General features: G+C 33.7%; 1 long non-coding RNA gene across 1 annotated transcript; it reads right to left on the bottom strand.

Moving 5' to 3' along the window:
• Nucleotides 1-2,285: 2,285 nt before the first annotated feature.
• LOC139523266 (uncharacterized) lies at nucleotides 2,286-3,157 on the bottom strand. The gene is made up of 2 exons (XR_011664585.1): nucleotides 2,963-3,157; nucleotides 2,286-2,394 (listed from the first exon to the last, which is right to left on the bottom strand). It is a non-coding gene; the product is annotated as an uncharacterized lncRNA (long non-coding RNA).
• Between the last annotated feature and the right edge of the window lie 16,330 nt (nucleotides 3,158-19,487).

Raw genomic sequence — 19,487 nt, 5'->3', positions numbered from 1 at the left:
GATGAGTAATTGCCTATATATTTAAATATACTTTACGTTTAGTAAGTAACACTGTAAACACATCATATTTGCTCGTCTGTGCTCATAATTAGCATGCAGGTTTCATTATATTACATTATTTTAAAAACAGTTGTTGATAAATGAATTATATCTTGTACATGTAATATGAAGAGAGCGCTTTTATATATTGTGATTGTTGCTCATTCCTTTTCTTGTCTTAATGAAAAGTCACTTGTATTAAACCATTCTTCATACATAAGTTTCGTGTGGACTTTATTGAACCAGATTCCATAACTAAACAGATTACCTGAGGTAACCTTTCTTAAACCAGTCTTGTCAGTCTAAATAGAAAGTAGAATAATGTATTTTTAGTTTATTCTATTTTAAGATCATGTTATTACTACGCATATGGGCACTATTACCAAGATTACCTGAGGGCACCGATCACCTCAGGGCATACAGCAGCGGACCTATCTTCCACCTGCTCTCCACATGAGCCTGATGAAAGCGATAGTGATAAATGTACACCAAGGGCGAGGGGTAGAGGAAGGGGACGTGGCGAGACCAGGAGTGCCAGGGGAAAGGCACCTAGAAGAGGAAGAGGTGCCAGAGGAGGTAGAGGAGCCGTCCAAGGAATTGGACCCAACAGAGCAGATGTAGCTGCAGCTACCCTAGAGGAGAGGAATCGGCAATTGCAGGTATAAAAAACATCATTCGAGGATATTTGTTTTTATTTGAATCATATTATACTGTTTAATTTCATATTGTTTCTAAACATGTATTTATGTTTTGCCTATTATGATTTATTTGTTTGTAATTGATATGTATACAAGGTCCATTTGATTTAGGAAATAAACACATTTGATTTGATTGTTTACCTAAGAAATATTCATCAAGCATTGTTCTTAAATAGTTGTTCAGCTTTATTAACTTTTTCAGGAAAGAATTTCTCGTCTGACGGAGGAAGACTTGAGGGGTCTAGTGAGTGCTATTGCCACACAACACCCTGGCTTTGTTTTCGATGTCTTGGACAAAGACAACAACCAAGAAGGTGGGCATCATCCTTCCCCCAGCAGTTCAGCCCCTGACTGATGTACCTGCACCTACTGTAGGGAGATGCCAACTGAAGCAGAGAGACGGTGTTGTGGCAGAACCCGTCAGAACTGCTACTCTAGTTTATGGGTTTTAAAATCATCACACAAGTAAACACTGGCTTCTGTTTAGTCATTGTTATCAGAGAATAATCAATCATTTGACAATGTTTGAATTAACTGTGGTGACCCTTCTTATAAAAGTTCATAAAATCATTATAACTGTTTATGTAATATGACATGGATAAGAAATAAAATTGGCATAATATTTCTTTTTTCAGGATTTCTTCTTGATAGTATTAGATGAGGCAGTGCTTGCTGTGGCAAGAAGGCTGCGGGAAGAGTTGTTCGTCATGCCTCAGGACGAGGACTTCAATAGATCTAAACGCTTTGCCGCATACAGGTAATATATTGTCTGGGTCCATGGCAGATTAGGGGTAAGACCGTAGGAGATTGAAGGGTGATCCCTAGCTGCTGTGTGTGGAGGATCAGGGATAAGTATCCCAATCCATTTGGACAATATAAAGGTTTTGTTGGGGGGAGGTATAATTAAATATGAAAAGATCTCGTTTTTATTTTTCCCTTAAAGTCAGGAATAGTGTTCGTAGTGGGTATTCCCATGTGTTGTCAAAATTTAAAATGATAATTCTGGAATTTCTGTTTTTATTTGTTACCTTCTAAAGTGATGTGCTGCTTTCATGTCAGTGCCACATAAACATTTTTTTTTTCATTCAACATGACATATAAATATGTGATAAAAGTGAATATTGAAATGATTTATATTTCATTTGAACTCTGGTCTAAATGGCAATCATACATTGGTGGATACTTGTATAAATGGCAATCATACATTGGTGGATAGTTGTCTAAATGGCAATCATACATTGGTGGATAGTTGTCTAAATGGCAAGCATACATTGGTGGATAGTTGTCTAAATGGCAATCATACATTGGTGGATAGTTGTCTAAATGGCAATCATACATTGGTGGATAGTTGTCTAAATGGCAATCATACATTGGTGGATAGTTGTCTAAATGGCAATCATACATTGATGGATAGTTGTCTAAATGGCAATCATACATTGGTGGATAGTTGTCTAAATGGCAATCATACAACATCTTCATCTTGTTTTAAGCTCAATTTTTTTATAAACACTATAAAGTCTATTCAAATATAACAAAAAACTGCTAAAAGATATTTCAAAGTTATAATATTGTATTGGCCTCAGCAGTCCAGTAGTTGCCACAATGAATGTCTCTTCTTGTTGGATAGAACTGTCCCAAATATGCAGATAACTGCTACCTACAAATATAAACATGAGTGCGTCAATTCTAGAACATTGTTAATTCAGATATAAATACATTTATTATTGAGATTTCAACATGACCAAAATGTGAAAATAATTATTGCTATTTATACAGAAAAAGTTGATTTCAAAAGGAGAGATAATTGTTTTTTTGAATTTACAGTTTTTTAATTTTATTTTTAAAAATAATAAACTCAATTATTGCTATTTGTACAGGAATAGCAGCACACACATGATTTCAGAAGGAGAGTTGTTATTATTGCAATACTCACCCAGTCACATCATTTGCAATAATAATAAACCAAAAAAGAAATTCTGAATGACAAAATTTAAAGATAAAAAACATTAAAGCCCCTCGCCAGTCCAGTAGTCTATTGTCTTATCTAGATTTTCAAATCTAGATATCTGGGTAGCCACAATTTCTCTTGTTTGGGGGGGGGGGTGGTACTGTAATGACTTGGCCAAGCGAAATTCCTTGGAAAACATGTGTATTTTCGTGTCGAGCACCTGTTATCGCCTATGATTCGATGTTGGGCTATTTTAAAGTTTGACACCGGTTCTCACCTTTTTAATTCAATTCATTATGTTTTCAGTGTTCTATGTAATCCGTTTTCCAAGTGTAAAACCATTTTTATTGTTGTATAAACGAGATAACTTTTGTAGTAAACTTTCACTTTCACTTCAGTCGCCATTTCCGGCACAATGATTTTTGTGTATTGATTATGCAAATGAGGTGATCTGTGTGTAACCTCAGTGAACTTTATGACCACTAGCGTAAAACAGTGTATGAATACTATATCGGCTGTAGATTGATTATTCCTGGATTATTGTATTAAAACGATATTGTTTGTGATTGTAAATGATACTAAGATGATTTTTCTGTTCCGTAAACATGTTGTTTACGTTTTTATGTACTTAATTCTAGCAATCGGGGATTATTTTCGTTCTTGTCAGGCCCGTTCACAGTTCCCCGTTCGTTTCCCCGTTAAGAACCGTTCGTTACCCCGATAGCTTCATCGGGGTATAAAAAGCTTGCACCTGTTTGTCAGGGGCTCTTCCTTCTTTGTCAGACCTACGGATATGTTGCCAGATTTTCGGTCAGTTGATAGCAGAAGTTTATCATATTTCTATCATGATTTTCATGTAGTTTAAGCAGTTTTACTGCAGTTTAGAACATTTTGGACGTTTTCTGTTCATTATAAGTCTTTGTATTCTAAGACTTAGATCAGAATCAAAAATGGATTTAATATAATTGTACACGTACATGTACATATAAATAGCTGGTCTATTTATTCAGGCTAGATTTTATTTGCTAACCTGTTTCTTTAAGGTAAAAGGATTAAAGTTACATGCCTTCCCCATTCCCACTCCCATTGTGTTAAGGACATTTTGTTAAGTATCCTGTTTGCTGAGTTTTCCAGCATTCAGAGAGAATATTTGTAAATCCTGAATATTTGTTAGGTTAGGAATTATAAGAAGCTAGAATAATTAGATTTCTCTTAAATAATCTCAATCTCAGCGATTGAAGTTGTCTTCCTGTGCTTACTCCAGGAGGCTGAAGTCATAGTATTAAATATAACAAGTTAAGGTTATTTGTAATATATAATTTATTAGAAGATAGCATAGATATAATATATGTTAATGTTATAGCATATTTAATAGTTTATTGAACACTGTCGCAAATAATTTAGATAGAAACTGTGTAATATTGTTTACTGAACAATCTGTGAATTTACTGATAAAACATCTTTATGCTCACATTTATCTTACTTTTCCTTGCTGAAAACACATAATACGCCATTGTTGTCCAACTGGTCTCTGGTTGTTGTCCTTAGACTGTCTCATGAGAGAATAGATCTTCTTGTTAGACTGAGACAAGAGACTATTCGATTGTCAGATAGATAATATTCATTTGTGGAATAGTCTGATGGTACTGTCCTGGAAGTTTCCACTTCTTGAGTGTTAGTTTATATGCGATTCCAGGTTATAGAGGTGCAGCCTCTATTTTACAGTGTAATGCTGTTCTATAAACTACACGATATAAAGTGCGTTTAGATACACAGACTATTACGTATTTGAATATTCTTTACCTCTATTGTTCTCGCTATTTGAGTTTCTTGTTAAATATAAAGTAAAGTTAAAGTGTCAGAAGTATTTTAACCCTGTTGGTCTGGTAATATAAAGAACACCCGTGTTTAAACCATTCTCTGTTTAAGACTAGCTTATTCTAGTCTATTGAGGTTCCCTGTGTACCTGAAACACAGGTGGTGGCAGCAAAGTAACAAGACACCCGTTTGGCCAGTTATTACAGTACAGGTGCCAAATGTGCAGATATCCGCCGTGGATCATCTTCCTCCAACTCAAGAGGTCGGTTCATTCCTATGCCATCTTCTATTCTAGTGCAGAGAATTTGTCGAATGAGGTCTTGAATATAGTCATAATTTTTTCCCTCCTTCACACAGACCATCTGGAAGTTTTCTTGTTGTAACTTCTCTGCCACCTACAAATACATAAATTCAACTTTTGATACTACTGAGATATCACTTGAATGCAATAGTAACATTCATTGCTGACTTCAGTTTACAAATATATGCCTACAATGTCATGCAAGTGATTTTTAAAAAATAATATTGCCATCGATTTCTACATTGCTATGTTGTTTGCAGATTTTAAGACATAGATTATTAGTATGATAGTCACTATAATCTGACTGATAGTTCTGCCATTAAATTCAAAACTGGGGATAGGTGAAAAGGAGAATTGGTGTTTCTGTGTATAATAAATTTAAAAAATAAGTTTAATTTTCACCCCTCTTTCTCTCCTTAAGTGCCTCTACCTAATCAGACTATGACTTGTCTTTTGTTTGTGTTTTTTTTGGAGGGCTGGTGTTTTCTTGGACTCTGGTACAGTCCTATAGTTTAGGCGTTTTTAACAACTTATGTGTCAGATTTGTGTAGATTTGCATTTTAATCAGTTAATCAATAACCCCAAAAAAATAGTTTCATTTCTTTCACATCAACTCAATCAAAATGATAGTTCTAAAGCATATCCGATATCTTTGTAGAGGTAAGGAGTCAAAGGGAAGTCAATAGTTGGTGGTTTTGTATAAGATTACTAAAATTGAAATTTATGCTTTATTGAAACTGCAATAAAACAAAGAGCGGCACAATAGGGTCTAGTTACTTCTACTAGGTTAACTATAAACACAACATTTTTAAATCCACTTTTAAGCGCCACTTTTTGGGCTATTTCGTTGTGGCCAGTTTTTATTAGTGGAGGAAACCGAAGTGACCGGAGAAAACCATCTATCTTTTATAGGTTTGATGAAACAACTTATCCATACATGAAATGTGCCTATCATAAAATGCACACCTACCTTAGGAAGAACAATTGTGGTATCTGAAAACAAGAAAAGATCTTATCTACGTAATGTATTAAAGAAAAACAGACAGAAAGAATTTACAGGTAAATAATATGTCATGAAAACTTTATTTACAATTTGATATCAAAATACTACGCAGTTAAATAATTCCAAAACCACTAAGATGTCAACTTTTAATCAGAATTTGGTTTTTTTCTTCGTTTTTATGAATTAGACTTTTGATATTGTGGAATCACTGGCTATATGTTGTTTGGATCAAAATATTTGTAAAGAAAGCGTGTCGACTGTATATCGGGAATATGACTGACACAGTTGTTGTCTATTTGTTTGATGTGTTTTATCATTTGATTTTGTCATTTGATTAGGGACTTTCCGTTTAGTGATTTTACTTTTCACATCTTTCACAGTCAGTGTGCGAAATAAGAGATACTACTTTATGTTAAGGAGAAATATTTGTTTTAAGCATCATCGATTCTGATAGTAGTAATAAACTTTGAATACACAACCACATGACATGTTTTGTGATTAAAACTAAAGTAGATCAGCAGAGCTTAAAAAGGAGTTGTAATTGAAGGAACAAATATTTTTCACAAACAAATTTTACCTGTCTCAAATAAGTCAATATTTTTAAATATTAAATTCTTACCACGATTTCTGTATTTGGATAGAGCAATGCTGAGCGGAGAGGCAAATCTATGGGGACAGCAAAGTAATCATATAAGTTATCTGTGTAACAGGTTTCTACAATTTTGTAAACATTTTTCTCATTTTTAATTTGTTACTTCATTGGTTTAAATAGTTACGTATAAGTCAGAATATACATATGAACAATAAAGGCAACAGTAGTATACCGCTGTCCGAAATTCATAAATCGATTGAGAAAAAACAAATCCGGTTTACCAAATAAGACTGATGGGAACACATCAAATATAAGAGGAGAACTACAACAAAACAGAAACACAACATTAAAATGTAGCACACACAGAAACGAACTTCATGTTTATGCTCTTATAATATAATAGATTATGGAGTGTGTGTCCGATCGAGAACTGCTCTAATTCATTACTTTAGGAATATTTATCATAAAGTAGTATTTCAATATTCAGCCCCATTCTACTATTTAATACTGATAGCGTTTGACATTTTTAGCCGAACAAATTTATCCATTTTATATAACTTCAATTATTGTATGCTGGTTCATATTCTGGACGCCAATCTTTGCTCCTTTATTATATAATTCACTAACAAAACAATTATGAAGCTTAGAAATGGAAAATTACTAAATACTAAACTTGTTCAAAGGGTATCCACACGTCTCAATCTTCAAAATCGGTTGTCTAAAAATACTACCATCGCTAACATTTTTAACAATACAAATCGTGGTTACCCTTCTATCGATAAGTGTCATGCCAAAAAATGACTTACATGTCCCCGTCTTTCCACCAACAATACGGTAAGGTCCACGTTTAATGGTCGCACATTTTCTTTAAATTTTGAAACTGATATAACTTGAAAAACAAACAGTATTATTTATTTACTCACATGAAACAAACCGGGGTGTGGTATTCAGTACGTAGGAGAAACTGGACGATATTTATCTAAACGCACTCAAGAACATCTGTATCGTTTTAAAAGACCCAATAAATTCAAAAGTATCATTTACCAACACCTTAAGAAGCACAACCATCCTTTTAAATATTTAGCAGTTCAACCTTTAGAAGTAGTAAATAAGCAGCCTGGTGAATCGCATTCAAAGTTTGTACGATCACGGAAAATAATTGAATTAAATTGGATTAAAAAATTACAGACAGTTTACCCTCTCGGTCTAAATGATAATATCATGGGAATTGGTAATATATCTAGAACCAATTCCGTTAACATTTTGGATATAGTTTCTAAAACTGTTCGTAAAAAACGTTCTCACGGTCGTAGAACAAATCGCAATCAAAGAAAATTTCGGGCCAATCATACCAATATTTCGGACCTAATTTCTATTTCAAAAAACAACGGCAGACATTATCTGTTAACAAAACTCTGTTCGTTACCGGTTAATAAGTTAAATAAAATTTTGGAGGATTGCAACACAATTTCATATAGCAGTCCTAAGTATGAAATAGTTCAAATTATTATGGCATATTGTTATTCTAAATTATTTCCCAAAATTGATCGCTCTGAAGATCATAAAAAACATTTTATTAAAATTAAGTATGTCAATAAAGGCTTTGATTTTGTAAATATTGCCGGTATATTTAACGACCATTCTGTTAAAGAACAAATTCCTGGATATTTTGACAATACTGAGCTACCTCTTATTTGTTATATTTACAAGAAATCTACCCGGAAATTTGTGTTTAATTATAGTCAATTGTGTAAAGATGTTAATATCAGTGAAAATACACCTACTTCATGTAATTGCAGTAATTCCGAATATATTTATGGACCCATTTCCCATGTTATAACAGGAGATCTTAACATCGTTCAAGACCGAGAGTTAAAATTATTCCTCAGTAAAGGACCTAAATATCGTCCCTCGTCAATTATTTATTGGAATGAGTGTCGTAATATCATCCACGACTCACTCCATACTTACTGTATGAAATGGATAAAACGGGAAAAAGCTGACAAAAAATCTTTGGACTCTTTTTTTAATTCAGTAATGAAGATAGTTGATATACGTATTCAACATTTTAAAGAACATTTTACTATAAACAATAACCACAATAAACCTATTTCTCGTATCAAACATAAACTAAAAGAACTAGCCAAGGAATTTGTGTTTGTCCCGGCAGATAAAGCTGCTAATAATATTATTATTGTTTGACGTAAATTTTACATTGAGGTTCTGAATAAGGAAATCACCAATTCACCAACATTCCAACTGACTCCATTTTCAGAAAACGAAATCTGTAACAAACATAAACTTTTAGGCACCGCTTTACATGCAGAGCCAAATACAATGAAAGTCCCAACTATGTATTGGCTTCCGAAGCTACACAAAACCACTTACAAATATAGATTTATTTCGTCTTCAAGCCATTGTTCAACTACTAAATTGTCTATTCTTCTTACCAGCACACTTGGTACAATTAAAAACCTGATAATAAATTGTTCAAATAAGGCCTTCGAAAATAGTGGAATAAATTACTTTTGGAGTGTCAAGAACACGTTGGAAGTACTTAAATTAGAGTAGATAAATTGCATGCTTATATTGGTGATTTTGAATCTGTTCAAAGTTTTGATTTTTCTACCCTGTATACCACATTGCCTCACATTCTCATTAAGAAAAAATTCACACACCTAATTAAATGGGCATTCAAAAAATCAGAATGTGAATATATATGTTCAAACTCTTTTAGGTCATTTTTTAGTAGCAATAAACAAAAAAACTATGTTAATTGGACATGCTTTGATACTATATATGCCCTTGAATTTTTACTAGATAACATTTTTGTTCGCTTTGGGGATTCCGTATATCGTCAGATTATCGGAATTCCAATGGGGACTAACTGTGCACCACTTATTGCGGACCTGTTTTTGTATTTACAATGAGTTACAATTTATGACAAAAATAAGCAAAGACCCATCGAAACAACATCTGATAAACAAATTTAATAATACTTTTAGATATTTGGATGATATTTTGGCTCTCAATAATGACGACTTCAGTATGTATATTAATGAAATTTATCCTGTTGAACTTACTTTAAATAAAGCTAATACTAACAATGACCACTGCCCTTTTCTCGATCTTGATATCTATATCACTAACGGAAAGCTGAATACAAAAATTTATGATAAAAGGGATGATTTTTTCATTTCCTATCGTTAATTATCCGTTTTTAGATGGTGACGTTCCCTTGTCACCATCTTACGGAAATCATAATCTTTCAGTCAGTTTAATTGAAGTCTGGAGCTGGCATGTCAGTTAACTGCTAGTAGTCTGTTGTTATTTATGTATTATTGTCATTTTGTTTATTTTCTTTGGTTACATCTTCTGACATCAGACTCGGATTTCTCTTGAACTGAATTTTAATGTGCGTATTGTTATGCGTTTACTTTACTACATTGGTTAGAGGTATAGGGGGAGGGTTGAGATCTCACAAACATGTTTAACCCCGCCGCATTTTTGCGCCTGTCCCAAGTCAGGAGCCTCTGGCCTTTGTTAGTCTTGTATTATTTTAATTTTAGTTTCTTGTGTACAATTTGGAAATTAGTATGGCGTTCATTATCACTGGATTAGTATATATTTGTTTAGGGGCCAGCTGAAGGACGCCTCCGGGTGCGGGAATTTCTCGCTACATTGAAGACCTGTTGGTGACCCTCTGCTGTTGTTTTTTATTTGGTCGGGTTGTTGTCTCTTTGGTACATTCCCCATTTCCATTCTCAATTTTATTTAATATAACAATGGGTATTTTCCTGACTTGGTACAGGACATTTTAAGAAGAAAATATGGGTTGAACCTAGTTTTGTGGCCTGCCAAACCTACCACTTTTATTAAAATGTTAAATATATAATTAAAATGACAACATTACATGACAAGACTACAATACAAATAAATGAGAGAACATATAGGACAGAGAAACACACGAATAATAGCTAACAAAAGGTACCAGGTTTAAATTTAATACACCAGACGCATGTTTCGTTCACACAAGTCAAACCAGCGACGCTCAGATGAAAAAAAATTTGAAAGCCAAAGCAAGTACAAAGTTGAAGAGCATTGAGGACCAAAAGTTGCAAAAAGTTGTGTCTAATACGGCTAGGGTTTTCTGCCTGGGGTAAGAACATCCTTATTATTTAGAATAATTCATACTTTTGCAAACAGTAAATTTTTATAAAATGACTATAGAATAAATATAAATGATAAAACCGAAGTGGTGGATAACTACAGAATAACAACGGTAACATAAAACAACCTAAGCAAGAACATAAAAATGCACAGCCAAGTTAGCCAAAGCCATCAACGCACAAAGTGACGCCACATTTGAATTTCTAAAAAACAATTCCCCAAAAATAGGATAGAATATACATATGAACAAGTCTGATATATCTAATGAATTTCATTGCTTTAAAACGAAAGAGTATAAAAAAATCATTCGTTATCCGATCAAATAAGCTCATCGTAGATACATTTCCTAAGACGTCTTCTCGTATTTACTCATTGCCAAAAATAATTTAATTTCACTTGGTCAAATACCGACCAGTTAAATTGTTTCCAAATTATACATATTGATATTTAATATCTGGTGATGTATATGTTTTCGCGTAGACCACTTAATTACATATGAAAGGCTTTTCTGGACTTACGTTAACCAGGAACGTTCAAACATAGGCATTTGCCACGGATGTGACCAAAAGGGACCTCAAAGTCAATCATATGTTAAGACACAATTGATTTGACAGAAACATGGAGTTGTTACCCTTCAGTATAAAGAATTTTCTATTCAAGAACAGCTCAACTTGACGAAACTTTTTTTCGTATCATATTTTGCCTTTGCTAACTCGTTACCTTTTATCTATCGAAAACTTCTCATATTATCCAATAGTTGCATTGCGCACATATATTATGTAGACTAACCTAAATCAGAAACGTTAGACACAATTATACTGTTTACATACATTCTAATTAAACACGGGTGTCAGATAAGAAACCAAATGTCAACTTTGCATGAGACTATGTAATCTTATTAGAAGAACGATAAAATATTTATTTAAAAAGCAAAGTGTGCTGTAAGAATTTATCATTCAAATCAAAAGCATAAGCACAGCCTTCGACGTATGGTATCCTCCGGGAAAATAGTAGTACTGGTTATCCCATTAAACAATACTCTAATTTACTGCTTTAAACCAAAAAAAATTTAAAACTTACCAATTCGAGCACATGGATTTGTTTAGGAGACTTAACTTTTTATAAATAATGTTTTTTATTTCATATATACCTATGCTCAATCGATCAGATCATATTTCGGTTCGTTCTGGCTATTCCTACATTATGAATTTTATATGTAAAATAGTAAAATTTTATGTAGGAATAGCCAGAATTTTTATGTAAACAATGGGATTATGTAGGAAAATGTTGTAACAACACTAGACTAATGAATCAAGGTAAATCTAGGTAAATCTTGTGGAAAATAAAGAAAAAGAAAAGTTTATATTACAATATTTTATTTAATAATTTCATAGCACATATTGTGTAAATAATATTAACAAAACAAAATGAATTCTTTGGCATAATGTTATTCGCAAGAAATTACAATTATTTAGGTGCAAACATTAATTTATGCAAGTAAATAATATCAATTGAACATAAATTAAATTTTAATGAATATTCTTTGAATCACAGCACTAAATATGATTTATACCTAACAAAGCACCAAACATACACAACATTGACATTAATCATACACTCACACAGTAATGCATTGTACTTATAAATTGAATATACAAGAGACTACAAGTCTTAATCGATGTACAGGACATGAAAGGCAACATGCATCTCCATACTCGAATGGAGTAAGCTTACAATTTTGTAACCTTGTTTCAGTGTTCGCAGTCTGTAATCTGTGCTTCTTCTTGTCTCAACAACTTGGTCATGCATGCTGAAGATAATAGTGTGTGATGTGAGGTGCCTCTACTAACTTCTTTAGTTTACTATGTCAGCCTTCTAGATGGTTTGTTGTTCTATGACCTACTGTTTTGTAGTTGGTTGTTTTCTACCCAGGAGTAGGTTTTAAAGTCTGTAAAAAAAGGGTTAGGGTTAGGGTTGGTGTGCTAATATTTGCATCATCGATGTCCCCCAGTGCGTTAAATCAAACATCTTCAACTGTATTGGGTGGTAAAATGGTAGAACTGCAGCTCTTCGAACAAGTTGGTGAATGTCGCCCTTTTCACTGTATTCAGTCTTTAAACCATGCGTCTGTGCAATTCGCCGGATACACTGAGTGTAGTGGAAAAAGGGCCCTTTAATATTGGTTCTTGGAAAGATTGAGGCGGCTGTGAAAAAGCTATTTTGTAGTCGAGGAACATCGCGGCTATTTGTAGTAGAATTTTCGAAGGAAATTTTAAACCAGTTCAAAGTTAATAGCTTGGCTTAATCTATTAGGCCCATTTGTATTAATAATAATTATGTACTGTTAGCGTTACTTTTGATAATATATTCATTTTAAAAAATCGTATTTTATTAAAAAAAAAAATGAATTTAATAAATTCTATAGGCTGGAATTCAAGGTGTGGGTTACTTTTAAGTTTTCTTTTAAATACGTTTTTCCAGACTTAAAATGCTTTTACTATTTTTTTATTTTTAGAAATTCCACAGTAATTGAAAAAAAAAACTTAATTTTAATATTTGATGCATGTTTGCGAATAAACAAATTCCATTTTTTACATATAAAAATACTTTTTATTTAATTTTCACATTTAAATTTACCTTTAATCCAATTAGACACTAATGAATAAAACAACAAAGCTTGCAATAACAACATGTATTGTTCTTCCACTAATCCCCCCTGTCGGAATAGCCAGAATAGTAAAATACAAAATGTAGGAATAGCCAGAAGACACCCATATTTCAAAGTTCAAAAATATGGAACCCAAAATGTATTGGTTTTAGTTAAACATATTTATTTTAACTAGACTGGGAAACAAGCTATTGCAACTTAATGTTTTAATTCCTTTCGGCTTTGTGGGTTTGAGTGCTGCCTTGTATCGGCACCAGCCTGCTCTTTTTTGAACTCTACAAGAGTATCTTTTACATGCAAGATATACGGCTCTCTCTTAACATGGATCAGTCATATAGTGTTCACTTGCGACGACTATCATCGTTTCTGAAGACCATACTCGCAAATGATGCCAAGGGAGAGCCGAAAAAGTCCTTGAAAATTTCTCCCTCTGTGTTTGTGATTGTGTTAGTAGTCAGATGCACCAACAACAACACCACGGCTTTCTCCAAATTTTAAATATCAAAATTACAATAAGCCGTGGAATACATTCCCCTAAGCAATTACGGTGTACGCTTGCATGCTACTAGTAAGCAAGTTCAAAATTATCTGAACAGAAAGTTAGTACTGTACATAACATTTCTACATACTAGTAGTGCAAATAAAAACATAGGACATGTGCATGCAGTAGTCTCTAAAACAAATGAAGACTTCTGCAGCGGTTACCAAAGCAGATAAAGTGTTCAAATCTCTTATTGTTCGTCGATAGAAGGACTCTTTCCTGGTGCTTGAATTGCAAATAGGAATTCGGAACGAGTGAACGTTGGTATGTCTTGATAATCTTACTTGTGGTATAAGTGAGTCACCCGCATCAATCTTAACTTCCTCATTCGAAGTTTTCTAACAGGGTTAGTCTAGCATTCGTTATCTGAGGGTAGTAATGTCCTCTACCGTCAGGTGTCAAACAGTAATTTTCAGCTACCGTTAGCGTCAAATTGGTTAAATTTTACCGTGATTCGTCAAAATATCCTTTTGCTATTCGTCGGAGATCTCAAATATTTATCGTTACCGTCATATTTTGGAAAAATTTAACGTGATTTTATAAAATCAGTCGATTTTTTTATCGTCTAAAAGAAAGTGTACAATTTACCGTCATGCACCACAAATTACCGTTAACGTCATTTGGCAAGATTTTTTACCATTATTCGTCATGAAGGTACCCTCATTACCACCCTCTTATCTCTCTAGTGTTGGTCATTTTACTTTTTGCAACACAGATTGATTAATGATCAAACGAGGATGCGTTGTGGAACAAGTCAACGTTTGGATTGGTACTTGTAAAAAAGTCAATATACATGTGTGTATAATTTAGAGGGAGACCCCTGTCCCTAAAAGCTGTGTGTGTACTATATAAATTCTTGATAAATTTATATCTCTAAAAAGTTATCAAAGGTACCAGAATTATAATTTAATACGCCAGACGCGCGTTTCGTCTACATAAGACTCATCGGTGATGCTCAGATAATAATAGTTATAAAGTTATAAAGCGAAACAAGTACAAAGTAGAAGAGCATTAAGGACCCAATATTTCAAAAAGTTGCGGCAAATACGGCTAAGGTAACCTTTTCCTGGGATAAGAAAATCCTCAGTTGGAAGATAGGTTTGACAGCAAAAGAACATTCCTTTATGAAAACAATATGGACTGTTTGGTATTTTCAGTGGGGAAGGGTGATCAGAAAAATGATTAATCTGACATTTTAGCCACTACTTTTATTCGTTTGCTCTTCATTTTTTTAGGGAATTTATTTCGCGGCTTATAATCTTATAATAATGAAAACAAAACGAACATACCAAGCAAGTTTAAGACAATATATCTCAAAACAAGAAAAGGAATAAGATAGCAACGGCTGTTAAACAAAATATATTAAAAGGCATAAATTCCGTCCAGTAATTGCAATTTCAACTCTATCATGAAATGATCACATCCATTGTTAAAACAAGTGACACCCTAACAAACAAATTTTCATAAATAAATAGGGGATTGGCCTATTCCGTGGCTTCTAGAGAACAATAATGAGGGTCTCATAGGGTATGACGATAACGCTCTTGTAGCGGAGCAACAGGCGCATCTTTTGCGCAAGGTTTCTAGTGGTGCTATGTTAAAAAAAATCAGAAAGAAGGGGCGAAAATTGAAACAAAAAAGAAACTGTAGGGGGTTGGCTTATTCTATGGCTTCTAGAAAAAAAATTATGAGGAGTGTCATGGGGTATTACTATAAAGGTCGAAATCTAGATCTGGTGTACAAAAAAAATATTGACACCTTATGTTTGTGGCATAACATCTCGGCCACAAGTTTATTGTTTTCTGTTTAGTATTAAATTTATATTAAGATCCTTTTTGTTACATCTCTTGATCAATTTTATTTGGCAATCGCCAATGGCACCGGCAGGGATAAAGAACATCAGTTGTTCAACCTGTTAGTCAAATGTGTTTTGTTTAAATATACTTTTTCACTTTTTTGGTCTTTTGGAAAATGTTGTTTATGCTGTATTTAGACCCTTGTACAACGAAATTTGTTTTACATGCACACTTTTAAAAATTGCGGTTTTTATCCAACGCAATCATAGGTTTGAACGTAGTTTTCAATTTAGACTTGTTTATATATATAGATTGCCTAACAATGTAATTTTAACACACTATTTAGTATGTAAATATATGAATGTTTAAAATATTTACAAAATAATGAAAATAAACGCAATATTTCCGTAGACCAACTAGCTTTATCAAGCGTGCATCTATCCAGATGAAATCGGATGTAGATGATAAGAAACTTTTGCACCTCAATGTATATGTTGCACTTAGCTGCCTGGAAAATAAGAAAAATTTGCAGCTCAATGTCTATGTTGCACGTGAATTTAGCTGCCTTGAAAAAAAGAAAAAATCAATTTGGACACGGAAAAGTAGCGTTCCATGAGGGAGATACGTTCCTAAATGTCAATAACATCTAAATTTTATAATTGCAAATTACAATAATTCATATGTATATTAATGCTATTACAGAGACAGTGGTCTGATGGACTGATAATCATATCAGTACTTATAGTCCACCAGGGAATGCATGACACTCAGTAGCCTTCAACTATACAACAATAAATTTTACTTAATATACAACTTCAGACCAACTATAGTCGATCAAACTCCATTTACAATTTCTAGTCTATCATCTATATCTGATAAGAGTTCATTGTATATCAATGATGCATCTAGATACGATATTTTGGTAACCAATATACTAGTGACAAGATACTTCAGTTGTATGGAGATAATCAAATTCATGTATTAACCGTTTAACCAAACGCAGTTAAAACTACATAAGATAGAAGGCGAAATTCACAATGTTTGCGAATAACGCAAATTATGCGAATAAAAAAAAATGTTGTTGCGCTTTATTTTTGAATTTTGTTATCAATAACAGTTGCTAAAATGTAAGTTCTGGTATAATTTATATACATTTATCATATACTTAGCATTAATATGATAGCTTTTGTGTAACGAACGGAAGTACACAAGCCATAATTTCCCACCCAGGCTGATAACCCATATCAGCCCGGTCTGATAACCCATATCAGGGGCGTCTCGTGCAAAAACCCATAACAGTGCTTCTCGTGCAAGTTACTTCCGGTGTTTCCGGTATCGGTTGTTTATTTTTTCCATTGTGACGTCAGATATTGATGACGACGTCAAAATTTACGGGAACAGTTTTGTGGGGATAGTTTAGTACTTACTAACAAATACCATTGGCAATTATGAATCATTTTATAGTACAACAAACATGGAGTAATAATGATCATGAAACTCTTCCAACTGCTCAATGTTTCAAAATGCCTCTATAGGAAATGTTACCATAAAATGTACATATATGTATATGGAGGTAGTGATGCTGTTGGTTGCATTGACAGTTGTAGTATATTGGATTTATAACTTAACTTCTTTATAAAGTTTTTGACTGTTTTAGTTGTTGCATTTGTGTTTTTTTTTTTGCCTTACATAAAACTATTGTCGGAAGTATATGATAAAGCGATTAATACATGGCCTTTTCCATATCAGCCTGGGTATCATCCCTCGACCCATATCAGCGCCTCGACTCCGTCTCGGGCTGATATGGAAAAGGCCATGTATTAATCTCTATGTATCTCCCGTCCAATACGTTTGATATTAAAAGAATTTTTATTAAGTTCTCATTTAGTATATTTTAAATAGGTTTGTTGTGCGTTAGTTGATCGATGCGAATGCTCGCCAGTTCTCATGTTTTGATTTTCAATTATGTACATATATGTTGACTTCAAATTAACTTTACTTATTCACTCACTTACAAAATGTTTCTATTTTGTATGTAAAAAGTAAAATCACAAAAATACTGAACTCCAAGAAAAATTCAAAACGTGAAGTCCCTAATCAAATGACAAAATCAAATGATAAAACACATTAAACGAATAGACAACAACTGTCGTATTCCTGACTTGGTACAGGCTTGTCAACTGCAGAAAGTGGTGGACTGAACCTGGTTTTAAAGCGCTAAACCTCTTACTTGTACGACAGTCGCATCAAAATTCCTTATATTGACAACGATGCGTGAACAAAATGTCACAAATAGGAGAACAACAACACAACCCCAACAACACTGGGGGTGATTTCAGGTGCTCCGGAATGGTAAGCAGATCCTGTTTCACATGCGGCACATGTCGTGTTGCTCATGCTATTACAAAACTAGTAAATAGTCTAATTCAGTTGGTCATATCTGAATGGGTCTATCAATGCCCATGCTACGTCAATCTTTAAAGACCCAAATGTTGCAAAACACCTATCCTACCTCCATGACAAATATGTTGTTGTCCCCGCAGATAAAGCCCCAAACAACATCGTTTTTGTATGTAAAACTCATTACATTAACTGCTTGATAAACGAATTAGGTATTGACAATTCACTTGGAAACTCAACATATACACTCACAACACTTACCAAAGAGGAAATCCTGGATAATCATAGGTCTGTTCTGTGTTCCTTTGGAATTTCAACCAAAGATGAAGAACTGGATCTGCCATCACTGTATTGGATACCTAAACTACATAAGTGTCCTTACAAACAACGGTATATTGCTGGGTCTTCCAAGTGCTCCACGAAACCTCTTTCTAAATTATTAACATCTATTTTATCAGCAATCAAAGACGGGCTTCAAAGTTATTGTGAAACTGTCTATTCTAGAGGGGGCGTGAATCAGATGTGGATACTTTAAAATTCCAAAGATCTTTTTGAGAACATACAATCTAACTCTCTTTCATCTTGTAACAGTATTAAAACATTTGACTTTTCTACTCTGTACACTAGTATTCCACATTCCAAACTAAAAGACAAATTGAAAGAGTTGGTATTGCTTTGCTTCGTAAAAAAGAATGGCCAACGTAGATACAAGTATCTTGTCTTAGGGAGGGATAAATCCTACTTTGTAAAGGATCACTCTGATTCCAACAAAAAATTCTCTGAAACTGATATTATCAAGATGCTTGATTTCTTGATTGACAACATATTTGTTACGTTCGGAGGAAGTGTTTTTCAACAGACTGTCGGCATTCCAATGGGAACAAACTGTGCCCCTCTACTTGCCGACTTGTTTCTTTATTATTATGAGGCTGACTTCATGCAGGAACTTCTTAGGAAGAAAGATAAGAAGTTAGCACTATCCTTTAACTCTACGTTTCGCTATATAGATGATGTTCTTTCACTAAATAATTCAAAATTTGGTGACTATGTGGAACGCATCTATCCAATCGAGCTAGAGATAAAGGATACTACAGATACAGTTAAGTCGGCCTCATATCTTGACTTACATCTAGAAATTGACAATGAGGGTCGGTTGAAAACAAAACTTTACGACAAAAGAGATGATTTCAGCTTTCCAATTGTGAACTTTCCATTTCTAAGTAGCAACATTCCAGCAGCACCTGCATACGGGGTATATATCTCCCAATTGATACGATATTCCCGTGCTTGCATTTGCTATCATGATTTTCTTGATAGAGGGTTGCTGCTCACAAGGAAGCTATTAAACCAAGAGTTCCAAATGGTGAAGTTGAAATCATCCCTTCGTAAATTTTACGGACGCCATCACGAGTTGGTTGACCGTTATGGAATAACCGTATCACAAATGATATCGGATATGTTCCTTACGTCGTAACTATAATCCCCTTCCCTTTCCTGAATGTGACCTACCGAA

Source organism: Mytilus edulis, chromosome 5, assembly GCF_963676685.1.
Source record: "Mytilus edulis chromosome 5, xbMytEdul2.2, whole genome shotgun sequence".
NCBI classification, from domain to species: Eukaryota; Metazoa; Mollusca; class Bivalvia; order Mytilida; family Mytilidae; genus Mytilus; species Mytilus edulis.
Note: the sequence above shows the minus strand (reverse complement) of the source record. Positions and strands in the feature narration are given on the sequence as shown.